The following is a 13,083-nucleotide window of genomic DNA, read 5'->3' as shown; positions in this document are numbered from 1 at the left end:
CTCTGCTCTCTGACTCACACATCATTCCCACTGCCCTGTTCATCTGCCAGATTCTAGGAAGCCAGCTGATGGGACTTACATGGGCATCTAAGCAAAAGGCATGGATCTGGAAGGGAAGGAACACCTCACAGGGTTTGTGTTTGATAATAAAAAGACCCCAAATTCTAAGCCAGAACACAAGGATTTAGAAGATAATGATGCTGCCACTTAGTGCTCAGAATGCTGCTAGCTTTAGTCTCATCTATAAAACAGGAGAACCAAGCTCTGCCTCACAGGGCTGGTGTCCGAATTAACTCATGTAAACATGTCCTAGCTCAGCACCTTGGTTTCATAAATATCATCTACTTTCTTACATGGGAAAGTGTTTCGTGAACCAGAAAGCCCTAGAATGCATAGCTTGCTTGAGCTAAGACATGGTACATTTTGGAGTCAGACCCAGGTGAGAATCTCCCTTGATAAGCTGTTTGCCTCGGGCAACAGATTCTCTTGACTGCCATTTCTCACCTGTAGAGTGAGCTCAATAACCTCTCCTTCATTAAGAGGATTAAAACAGAGTAAATTACTTGGCGAACAGGCAGGTTCCCATTGATCATCTTTTGGTGTTTGAATGGGCTCTTGGAATACATTCTGAACTAGCTCTCCATCTTGCCCATTTTAGGATAGCCCGTGGAACTTGGGGGAGCAAACTAAATTGGAGGAGTCAGCACCGCCCTAAGTCTGTTCAACAGCCCAGGGACTGAGAAACTGTTTGCAGGAAGGACAAACAGAATCAGGGGTCCCTGGAGCATGTCTTCAGGGATATACACCAGTTTGAGAAGAAAGAGAATAAAGGCAGTACGGCTTTTCCCTATTCCTCATTCCCTGCCCTTGGTTCCTTGACTCCCCAGTTGGTCTTTTAGAACAGTTTGAAAGATGTCTAAAAAGAAAGAGGGAGGTAAGCAGGATGTGACCTAGTGACCTGGGCAGAGGAGAGGGCAGAAATAACAAGGCCATGTTCTCAATTTGGCTAGACTTAAAAGGGAAAGCAAGATTAAGCTGAGGATCTAAGGCTGAGGTAGTGCCACCCCCACCCTGGCCCTCTCTGCCCCCACTTGAAGGTAGAATCATTACCAGTGGTAGTAATGCCCCCCACCAAGTGCCCTAGCCTCTCCAACGGATGATAGGAAATTTCAGGCACCGAGTCTCCTACTGGAGCAGAGATGGTTACAGCCCTCTGGATGCTGGACTCCCCAGGCCCAGAGAAGCCCGCTGCCTACTTCTGGGGCATCTCTTGAATTTCCTGGCTGAACTTTGGACCAGCCCTGATCTTTTCCTTATCCCCCTGACCCTTTCCTTGTCTGAGCGATTTTCTGTGACAGCTTGTTGCCGGGGATGATGGATACCCCCAGAATGCGGTTCTGCTTTTCAGAACCAGTGAACCAGGTGAGAAATGGAGGAGGAAAAGAAGACAACTTACTTGTGGAGATCGGAGGATTCAAGTCCCACTGATGCTAACTTCTGGGGATCCCTTAGAGGCGGTGCAGAAGACTTTCAGGGCTTTTGAGGAGACTCTCCAGCCCCAGCCATTACCCAACCGAGTGGCTGCGGTCTACAGCCTCTCCCTTGTCGTGGGTCCTGTGGACATAGGCGTCTAAATCATTGTATCTCGTGTCCCTTTACTTGCCAGCCTCCTCAGTCACTCCCTTCTAATAGCAAGAGAGAGCAGCCAGAGGCGCTCGCTCTCTTCCTCTCCCTGCCTCCCTCCCCTCTCTCCTCCCTCTTGTCTCCCAGGGTTCTCCTCCCTCTATCCCCAGCACAGATGAATCTCCGGATAATAACGAGATTTAAAGGGCCACCCGCAAAGGCCGTAGAGGGCGGGGTGGGGTGGGGATGGGGCGGGCGCTGCTTGTGATCCCCGCACGCCATCAGTTTGGAAGGAGTCGCATGGAGGAGGAAAGCAGAGAGAGAGAGAGAGAACCCGAGCCGGCAGGCAGGCCTCCTCTCCCTGCCCCGCTGCCCATTGTCCCTCCTGTCTGCGCCACCATCCTGCCACATCCCGGCAGGTGGAACTAGAGTGTTTCTGGCCACCCGGGTGCAGGGGTCAGTGACCTGTGCGCGGGGTGCGCGTGTGTATGAGCGCCCCATGCATGTGCGGAAACGCCCGCGTGTGAACGTCCACGAGTGCGCGCGTGTACATGTGTGCGCGTCTGCGTGCGCGCGCGTGTGTGCACGTGTGTGAGCACCTGCGTTCGTGTGGTTTCGTGGGTGCGGTGGAGCAGACAAAAAGAAATTCGGGACAGAAAATCTTGGCTCAGAGCCTTGAAGGGGCAGCTCAGCCACTGCGTTAGGTGGAGGGGGCGGTTGGCAGTGTTTTAGTGTCTTTCCTGAGATGGAACGCCACAGGTGGGGACTTCCCTTTCGGAAGTCAGGGAAGCTACGGTCTGGGCTACATTCACACGCAGATGGCGGTTGCTTCTGTGGCTGGGGTTGGGGTCTGGGAACTGACCCACTGACTGAGGGTGAAGGTCCAGAGACAGGGAACAGGGATGCTGTCTCCAAACTGCTTAGCCCTGGACCTCCTCCCCACCCGCCCGGCAGCGCATGTCTTGTGGCTGATGGGTAGAAATAGCAGGGAAAGGAGTCCTTCCCTGAAAGACAAGTGGAAGCGAATGTGTTCCTAGGCGTGGGCAGTGCCTCCTCACCATCTCCCTGCCCTCCCTTTTGGATTCCTCCTGGCCTTGAGGAAAGATGTTTGCATGAATCTATTCTTTGATTCCTGTGAGTTGAAGGAAAAGCAGGTGCAGGCGTCACCCTGCAGAGGGAGGGCTGCTGTCTGGGGAGTTAGGCAGATGTCTGAGTTCTGCTCCCTTCGAGGTAGCTCTTCTTACCTCTGGCCCTCATCTTGGCTATTACCCAGTCTTTTTGAGTTCAGTGACCCCCTTCCGGGCCCTGTTTATGTTTCTCCCTTCAGTGACAGACACATTTTGCTCCTGCGTATGGTATCTCCAGCACCTAGGCCTAGTGTTGAGTGGATATTTATCATGTGAATGAAGACTACAAGGAAACTGGTTTATTCAATTGCAATGAGAAAAATGCTTGTCCCTGGGACTGCAGTGCACCAACTCATGCCTTGCTGTGGAGATCAACGTCCACAGCCTTGTCCCTGTCTGGGGAACAGTGCTCACAGCCGTCCCCTGGACACCCTCCTGTTCTGTCTACAGGGAGACTTACCTTTCAGTGTGGCTGCAATGGGCTTTGACTAAACCAGGAAATCTTTGTCTGTCTTGGTGCTTCTCCATTGCATGCTGGTGGATCTTATAGTTTAACAGAAAATATTTAATTCTTTCATTTCCTAGTTCTTGCAAAGGCCTTAACTGTGTAGCTCTGGGGTCTGAATTACATACATTCTAAGCTTTTACTGAGTCTGGAAGGGGTGCTTTGTCCTGGAGAATCAATGGTATTTGGATTGAGCATAAAGACCATGGTATCCCTTCTGCCTATTGAAGACTGACTGACTTTGAAATGAAGCACAGGACGGCCTGGGAAATACTGCTTTGCAAATAGTCTCTCTGTGATTGAAACTTGGACCAAGGGGGGCGGGGGGAAATCAGTTCTCAGCCAAACCTGAAAGATGAGAAGCTAAGAGTATTCTAGCAAACTTAGGGTAGGCTGGACTTTTCCATGCATGTTTCCCAGAGTACAGATGACATTTGATGGCAGGTGACACAATTGCAGAACAACTCAGGGAGCTGAGTTCTTCCAAAGAAGGTGCTAAGTGTGTCTTTCATTGTCTGAAAATTGATGAGGAGGTGCTATAAAGCAACAGAGAATTTATGTGTATCATCACTGTTAATTGGAGTGCAGACCCACCTCCTCTGTCCCCTTTTATCTGCTTCTCCTACCTTCTTTCATGGAGCAGGAGATGAATTCACAATTAAAGTTTTCTCTTTAGAACATGACACTTACGGGAAATTATTTTTTCCTCCTATTTATAGAAATTCCATTTGCATTTATGAGGTTGGTAATGTCTCATAAATATTTCCTGCCAGATAAAATATTAATTAAAAGAGTTTATTCAGTTATACTCTGAAATTCTAACTAAATCTCTTCTAAGACAAATATTTTAAGTACATTCTTCTTATGTCAGGAGAATTTCTCATATATTACTTGTATATGTTAATAAGCACATCTAGAAACAGATATCCATCAATTTATGAAATATACTTTCTCAATATTTAACAAATCGTCCTGTGGCTAGGACCAGTTTGAAAAACAAAATGAAACATAACAAAACCGTTGAATCCTCCTTGGATTACCTCTTTGGCTCTCTCAGGAAAGATGCAAAAACCAGAACTTTCTGTTTCTGTTTGCTATGGCTTCTTTGTACTAAAACTGTACATGCACACTTGGGTATGCACATGCACACACACCCACCTATTTAATTAGTGAATATTGGCTACATACACAGTAGTCCCCCTTTATCTACTGTTGCACTTTTCTGTTTCAGTTACCTGTAGTCAGCTGTGGTCTGAAAATATCAAATGGAAAATTTCAGAAATAGGCAATCTTAAGTTTTATATTATGTGTCATTCTGAGTACATGATGAAATTTTGCCCCATCCCACATTGTCCCCTCCAGGCATGTAAGTCATCACTTTGTCCAGTGTATCCACACTATATATGCTACCTACCCATTAGTGACTTAGTAACCATCTAGGTTGTCTGATTGTTTGTAGTTTCTCCTTACAGATGTTCCAGTAATCCATATTTTATTTCATAATAGTTTCAAAACATAGAAGTCATGGTGGTTATTCAGGAAAAACCAAATATAAACTGTTAAGTGCTTCTTTTACCTGAGAAGATGAAAGTTCTCAATTTAATAAAGAAAGATAACATACCATATCCTGGTGGCTGTGCTATGGAAAAAAGGAAACTTCTATCAAATTGTAAAGAAGGGACAAGAAGTCTGTGCTAGTTTTGCTGTCACTACAAAAGTTATGATCCCATTATGTGGAGAATGCTCGGTTAAGATGCAAAAGACATTACATTGTGTATGTATGTGTAGGAAAAATCATAGCATAGGTAAGGTGTGATACTCTCCTGATATTAAGCATTCACTGGGGGTTCTTGGAACATCTCCCCCACAGGCAAGGGAAGATAACTGTACATATTTGGCATTTGCTTACATTTTGGGTTGATTAAGTTCAGCTGGGTTCAAGACACTTCCACAGTTGCTGTAAGAGAAGCTAAAAGCATAATGGCAGACTTTGATCAAAAATGCCCCTCATCTAATAGGGAAGGTCAGCATATGTGTTGGAGAAGTAGCAGATATATTAACAGTGTGGGATTTTAATTCCTAGGTGATAATTGGGTGATGAGGTTGAATCCACAGGAATGCTAACAAAGTTTGGAGAGAAGAGCTGAGGGTGGCCTCTGGCTGTCAGACTATCTGAGAGAACTGAACTAGAAGGGAGACCAGAACTTGCATATGAAGACAGCAGCAAGGGTATGAATAAGGGCTGGGCCAGACAAGGGTGGAGGACCAGAAGTAAGAGTGGGATTGCACCTGGGCTCTAGGGGAGGTAGAGTGATTGACAACAGTGACTATAATTAGTTGAGTGCCTACTATGCGTAGGCTACTGGAAGTGCCTGTGAGCTCTGCTAGGTGCTTCACAGGAGTAATTGCTTATAATTTTCTTAACAACTTCGTGAGGAAACAGGCTCAGACATGTAAAATAGCCTTTCATTGGCTGTTATTAATAGTGAATTTCAGAGCTTTTATCAGATTTCAATTTTGTTAGATTCTAAAATCCTGTTTTGAATTGTTATAGGCTGCATTGTGTTCCTCTCAAATTCATGTGTTGAAATCCTAATCCCCAGTACCTCACCATGTAACTGAACATGGCCTCTAAAGAGTTAATTAAACTGAAACCATTGGGGTAAACCCTCATCCAATTGGATCCATGACCTTATAAGAGGACATTTGGGCACAAGGAGACACCAGGGATGCTCAGGCATAAAGGAAAGATCATACGACAGTTCTGTGCGAGCCAAGGAGAGAAGCCTCAGGAGAGCCCAGACCCACCAACACTTTGATCTTGGGCTTGCAGCCTCAAAACACTGAGAAATAAATTTCTGTTGTTTAAGGACCTAGTCTGTGGTACAATATTCAATTATGACAACCCTAGCAAACTGATAGTCTGTCTCTCAAAAGGGGCTTGTACCCTAAGCTATGGAATTTGGACTTTATTCTGCAGGTGGGAAATACTTATTATAGATTTCCAGTTTGGTGAGACATCCGTGGGAGTGGTTTGTATATTTTTCATTCATCTACCCACTCCAGTGATTAATTACAGAGTGCCTGTTTTGTGACCTCCATGGCCGCAGGGACTATATTTGTTACATGCACCTCTGAGCACCACTTGCTCCCAGTGCCAAGTACAGGATAGACGATCAACACATATTGTTGAATGGAAGAAAGAATGTGGGCTACATTCCAGGGATGGAAAAAATGACAAGGCAATGCAGAGTTTGTCCCTCAGGAGTTGGCAGTCTGGTGAGGATGGTAGTTAGTGTCCAACTTGTTCCACAAAGGAATTGGCCTATGTGGGGTGGAGATTATCAAGCAGTGTCCTGCTACAGAGCTTTGCAAAGAAAGAGCCTGTCTATATCTGTTTTGTATAATGTGGCACTGTGACTGTCAAACATGTGAAATGTGGCTACTGTGATGGAGAAATGGAATGTAAACTTTAATTTCAACAGATGACATGGCTGGTGGCAACTGTATTGCACAGCCAGGATCAGAGGCAGGGAGAATGTGGGTTGACTGGGTGTTGGTGTTGGCCTGAGGTGATAGGGGTCTAAGAAGGGCACCGTAGAAAAGAAACTCATGGGGTACATAGTACTACATTTGGCAGCCACCGTGCCATCCCCTGGGAGTGTGTAAGAAATGCAGTCTCTCAGGCTGCACCCTTGCCTGTTCAAAGAAAATCTTCAATTTAACAAGATTCTCAAGGGACACATATGCACCCTGGGATTTGGGAGAGCACAGTGGAAAAGGTGCAGTTGAGGAAGAATCAACAGAACCAAGTGTCTGGCAGCTCCAGGATCAAAAGAGCAGAGGAATAAAACTGGATTGGGCTAATTTTCAGGGATCCTGAGACCCCCCTCATTTGGGAACTTTTTTGCCCCTTTGGTTTTCCTTCATTAGACCTCTGCTGCATGTGGTGGGGTTTCTATGATCTATCTCTTTACTTACCTGCCACCTGCAAGTTCCTCGAGGGTGAGGACCTTGGCTTTTAAAATCCCTGAATTCCCAGTGTCTGGCATCTTGCTTTTTGGTTAATAGATGTGTCCAGAATGCATGCATTCTTATGACAAGAATAAGAAAACCAGGAGGAGTAGGTGATGGGAAGGGAGAGCTGCAGTATTTAGTTTTAGATGTAGCACACTAGCTGAAGCCTGGGTGAGGAGGCCCTGAATGAAATGTGTAAGAAGAGGCAGGGATGGATATCTGGAGTTGAGGGAGCTGGGGATAGAGGTGTAGACTTTGGGATGTCATCTGTAGAGTGAGAAGACAGAAACTCAGAATAGTTTAGGTACCTGGAGAAGGGTGGAGAGGAAAGGGGAAGAGGCCAGACTGAGGGTCATGCTCATATCCTGTGCAAGGGAGGAGGAGGAGGAGGAGGAATGGGAGATAGAGAAATAGTTAATATGGCCAGAGGATCCCCATCCAGGTTAGCAGCATCATGTGGAATGGAGACCAGCAGTCAGTGTACCAGATTCATTCATTAATAGGGGATTTATTTTGTAGTATTTGTCTCTTGAAACCTTGTGCTCAGTACAGCAGGGGGCCAGAATATGAAGCCATAGATCCAAAAGAGTCAAGGAAAAACTGGGCTGAGGGGGTCGGGAAACTCCACCTTTGATCATGCTGGTAAGTTGTCATTACTTACTTTGCAGAATATGTTAAATATATCTCATATTCATCTAAAAAGAAAAACAAACGTGCTCTCTGGAAAAGCAGCTGATATTTGGTTCTGGACTTCTTCCAATGGATAAAACTCCCCACCTGTCACTTGAGTATCCAAATGCATTTTTCATTGAATTTGGACTGAAGCACCAATGGTAGCTTCGCCTTTCCTAAAACGAGTTTCCTATTCCTGAATTTCCTTTCATTCGCAAGTCCAGGGCATGTGCCAGAGAGACATTGTTCATAATCGGCTGTAGAGTTGATTTTATGGAAACGACATACGTGCTCCTAGGGGGCGGAGCCTGCACAGCGCCAAGATTCCCGTCCAACCGCGTTGAGCTTTCTTTGACTTACTGCACTTCTGGGGACGAATATTTTTCTCTCCATTCAGCAAGGGGGGATGCTATTTAGAAAGAAAAAAATTAAACAACTTTAATTTCTTCATAACTCTATTGAGAAGAATCTCTATTCGGTTTGGTGAAAACTCCATAGAAATGGGAAGCGCCGATCCTTTTCTGGTGGTGTTTCCACAAGGGGCCAATCGCGCCATCTCGTGGTTGAAAGAGTTTCTACACTAGGTAGAAAGCCTGTATCTCTCCATTCCTTCGTGTTCTTTAGTTTTATTAAAGTAATGCGTGCATTTATTTGAAGCATCACATTGTTATAAGTAGTTCAAAATGAAAAATCTGGCCTCTTCCTTAATCTCCCAGTGTTCGGAGGCCACCTTTTTTATTTCTTTTGACTACTTGTTTTCTGGGCTTTGCGTGTCAGTTCTCTAAATGACACACAGTAATTCTTCTACGTGCTTCCATTTTAAGGCCTATTCCATTTCTACTATTGAAGATGGTAGCTTAGCTCCCTTTTCTTCCTTGTCGTCCCTACCACACTTATGTGACCTTCACGTTTCTCCTTCTGCAATGGAATTATTTCACAATGTTGGTTGGATACTCAGTTTGAATATTATTAATGTCCATAAAATTCTATTCATAGCTGGGCCATGCAGAACACTCTCATTTTTCTTATCTTTTAGTTTTTACTTTCATCTCTTTGTATTTTTGCTCAATGTCTCAACTCTCTCTTCCAACTCTTCCACTGGGATTTTTGTTTTTGCTATCATATTTTAACTTCCAAAAACTTTCCAATTTTTTTTTGTTGTTGTTGGAAAGTTCATTTTTTTTAAAAAGTAGAATCCTTTCTATTTGAAGTGTTTTTTCCTCCTTGAACAGTTTCTGTTTCCTTCAAGATGCTTTTTTCTTGTCAGTGGGTATGTTTTTGCTCTGATTTTCCTCAGGTATCTGGTAACTCGGTAGAAGACGCTCTGGGTCTGTTGGAGGAACTTGACACCTGTCAGGCTCCCTGGAAGATGCTCTGACTGAGACGTTTAATCACAGGAACTCTTGATACTGCATTTTGCTTTTGAGATAGTCAGGTTCCTTAAGTACGGCTCTTTTGATCTCCTCCCTCTTCCACAGGTAGACAGTAGCATAGACATCTGTGTCTTTTGGAATTCTGAAATGTCAGTGGTGCTGGTTTTTTTTTTTTTTTCTGAATGCTATAGTTTGGTTCTGGAATGTTCCCAAAGGCCCATGTGTTAAAGGCTTGGTCGCCAGCATGATACTATTGAGAGCTAGTGCAAGTTTTAAGAGGTGGGATCCAGCAGGAGTTCTTCACGTCATGGGGTTATACCCTTGAAGGGGATTCGGGTGCCTCACTGCCTTCCTTTTCCTCTTTTTTGCTTCCTGGCCACGAGGTGAATGACTTAACCCTGTCATGTGCCTGCCTCTGCCATGTCGTACTGCCTCATCCCAGGCCCCAAAACAACAGGGCCAATTTATCATGGACTGGAACCTCCAAAACTGTTAGCCAAAATAAACCTTTTCTTTTTATAAGTTTATTATTTCAGGTATGTGTTACAGTGAAGAAAAGTAGAATGCCACGTGTTTTTAAAAATGTCATTGTCTGCTCTCCAGACCTTCTTACCCTTGAAGATTTATGCATTTTCACAGTTGCTATTTTATTGGATTTTCAGAGATGAGCAAAAAGAAGCATTTCTTTGAGTTACCATCTTTACACTAAAGTCATTCATTCATTTTTAAATCGTCCATCCTACAAATATCCTATAAACATTTGTTGACCCTTACTATGCAATAGGCTCTGGGGTAGATTCTTGACCTGCAGTGATGAATACGGTTACATTCCCTGCCCCCACAAGCATGCCTACCCCCTCTGGTAATAGACAAATAAATAGTCACCTTCACTCATCAAGAGTGGTGACACAGTTAATGATGTTGGTTGGGTGTCTCCATAGGAGTCGAGTTGGTTGTTCACCAAGAGACCCTGAAAGATGAATTTAGCATTTACTAAGGTCATCTTACAAGTTCAGACAACTGATTTCCAGTGATACCTGATCTCCTGAGAAGACCCATTTCTACCAAGTATAGTCTGGCTCCCTGGTGTCAACACCAGGAAAATACAGATTCACTAGTGAATGTACAGGGAGCTCCATAACTGTGCTGGGAGCTAGAATTCACACGATGGCTTACTGTGCACGTCTTCCCCTGCAGGGCGGGAACTGGATGGGAAGTCAGATCATGATCAGAACATTGCTGAACCTGGAATCCATCAAGGGTGTGAACTGCAGATGAATGAGTGGTTATTGGTCTTGGCTGCTGAGCAAGAGGGAAGGTGGTGTGCACCCGACTGGAATGTTGAAGTCTGTTGAGTGAGGAAAGTGCCTAGTTCCTGGAAAGTGCCTAGTTCACAGCGTATCTTGGGCTTTTCTTTTTCTTCTTCTTCAGATGCATCAGTTTGCTCTTTGTGCAAGGACACAAAGAGGGTGGGCTTTTTCTGGAAGGGGTTCAGATTCCCTATTCTGGCTTTTCATCACTGTAGACAACAAAACTGAAAAGAACAACTTAGATAAGAAAAAGATTATTTGGGGCTCACAATTTCAGAGGTCTCGATCCACTGTCAGTGGACCATTGCTCTGGGCCTGAGATGAGGCAAAATGTCATGGTGAAAGGGCATGGCAAAGGAAAGGTGCTCAGCTCATGGCATCCAGGAAGCAGAGAGGAACAGAGGGGAAGGTGTTGGGGAGAAGATAAATCCTTCTAGGACGGTTCTCCAGTGACCTACTTCCTCCAACTGAGACGCACCTTCCAGTAGTCCATTCAGTCATCAATAGATTAATCCACTGACGAGGTCATAAGAGCTCTCATGAGTCAATTGTTTTCTAAAAGCCCCTCCTTTGCTTACTGCATTAGGGACCATGCTTTCAGAACATGAGCTTCTAGGAGATATTCCAAATCCAAACCATTGTACTCCCCTACCCTACAAACCCTAGCTGCTCAAGCTTCCCTAGACACTCTGGCATAAAGGACATCTGACTGGGTGAGGGGTCATTGCCATTCACTGGAGCAAGATGCACTGCATTTGCCTGAAGGTGAACACATCTGCTGGGGGGTTGGAGAATGATTTAGAGGGTCACAGAAAGAGACCACTCAGCCTCCTTTTCTAGTAATATCATAAAATACGCATTGGGCAACTGTTTCCAGAGAATCACCTTCCTCAGAGAACATGGCAGTTATTAGTCCAAGTGCCCATTTTAAAGGAAGAAACCAAGTCCTAAAACTGTTGGTGAGAGAGAGAGGCTCAGGGGATCTCCTGCTTCTCTAAGGATCTACAGTGCAAGGTCAGAGGGGACACTGGAATGGCTACCCATGTTTTCTACTTACTGAGCCAGGGAGGGAGAGGTGAGGCTGGGGTGTGGGTTGTACAAGCTGGGGTGAGCCCTGTATCACTTCTGTTCCAAGACACCAGGGCGGCAGAGGTAACAGGGACAAGAATATTATCCTGAGTGCCTCAGAGTCAGGGTCAGCCCTTGTCCCTCCTTTCAGCTCTTTCCTTATTTAAATGGCCATATAATAGCATGGACATGCTGTGAAAAGGATCAGACAAAGGGAGGTTACTATGATGATTGTCCCAGAAGCAATTTCAGGACTCCTTTAAAGAGTGAAGTTCCCTGTGGAGATTCTTTTGCCTGAGGGTAGGTGTGATGGACCAGTATCCTAGTACCCAGTCCTAAATCAGGACTCATTTGTCTTCTCCAGTCTTCTAAGAACATCCAAGCCACTCCAGCACCTCCATTTCACAACCCTATGTGGTCTCTATCAGTTGACTCTACCCCAGTGTGTCAGCTGGGAAAGACATGGTGTGGCCTCCATTGTGTATAAAGTACTCAGAGCAAAAACCAGGACTTCCTGGTCCTTGGTTATATTTTATTTTAACGTTGCACATGATAGAAAGTGATGTGAGCCAGGTGTGGTGGTGCATACTTGTAATCCCAGAGACTCAGGAGGCTGAGGCTGGAGGATCCAAAGTCCAAGGCCAGCCTCTGCAACTTAGTGAGACCCTGTCTCAAGAATTTAAAAAGGATTGGAAATGTAGCTCAGTAGTAGAGCACTATGAGTTCAATCCCAAGTAGAAAAAATTTAAAAAAGAAGGAAAGAAAAATGTGTACACATAGTATTTAGTACTTTGTATGATGTATAAAGCAAGTATAGTTCATCCTGTTTTCAAAGGAGGAAGCTGAGACTCAGAAAGGTTATGTAACTACCCCAAGGTTGAATTACCATGAAGTGGCAAAGTCAGACTTCAAGTCCAGATCTGTTGCCTCTGAGTTCAGTGTTTTTCCTGCCACCGAAGCTCCCTGAGGCTCATGTGTGACCCTTATTCTAATAGGTTTCCTACTCCTGACTGAAATCCTGACTAATGCTGTGGGGGATCTCTGAGCAGCGTGGTAAGGTGTGGGGCAGGTCACCATGGCAGGTGGAGACTGTTCACATCAGCCAATGTGGTCAAAGAGACATCAAGTTCAAGGTCACTGAACTGAACAGAATGTTTATTTTTTGTCATTGCAGATGCTGGCAATTTCCAGAGCCAGAGCTGTGTGCTGGAGTCAAGAGGTTGGTCTTCATGCATTCATGAGCTTGGCAGAGGTGCCCACCTTTGCCACCTCCCCAGCCATTCAATGTGACCACTTGGGGAAACTGAACTTATTTGTTTGTCTTCTGATATTATGGGGACATAGGTGCCTGAGAATCTGGAACAAAGCATTTGAGATGTGGAAGTGAA

The 13,083-nt window shown here is 45.0% G+C and overlaps 1 protein-coding gene across 3 annotated transcripts in view; it reads right to left on the bottom strand.

The window, feature by feature from the left end:
- Positions 1 to 1,782, bottom strand: part of KCNJ5 (potassium inwardly rectifying channel subfamily J member 5) — a gene marked incomplete at its 5' end in the record, with an annotated part of 310,228 nt that extends 308,446 nt beyond the window's left edge. Inside the window, one exon of one of the 3 annotated variants that reach the window (XM_079104138.1) lies at positions 1,457 to 1,782. The remainder of the gene's footprint in view (positions 1 to 1,456) is intronic. The other 2 variants (XM_079104137.1, XM_079104136.1) reach the window with 2 other exon arrangements.
- Positions 1,783 to 13,083: the final 11,301 nt, after the last annotated feature.

Source organism: Sciurus vulgaris (assembly GCF_902686455.1).
Source record: "Sciurus vulgaris genome assembly, chromosome: 11".
Lineage (NCBI taxonomy): Eukaryota > Metazoa > Chordata > Mammalia > Rodentia > Sciuridae > Sciurus > Sciurus vulgaris.
This window is presented reverse-complemented; position numbering and strand designations above follow the sequence as displayed.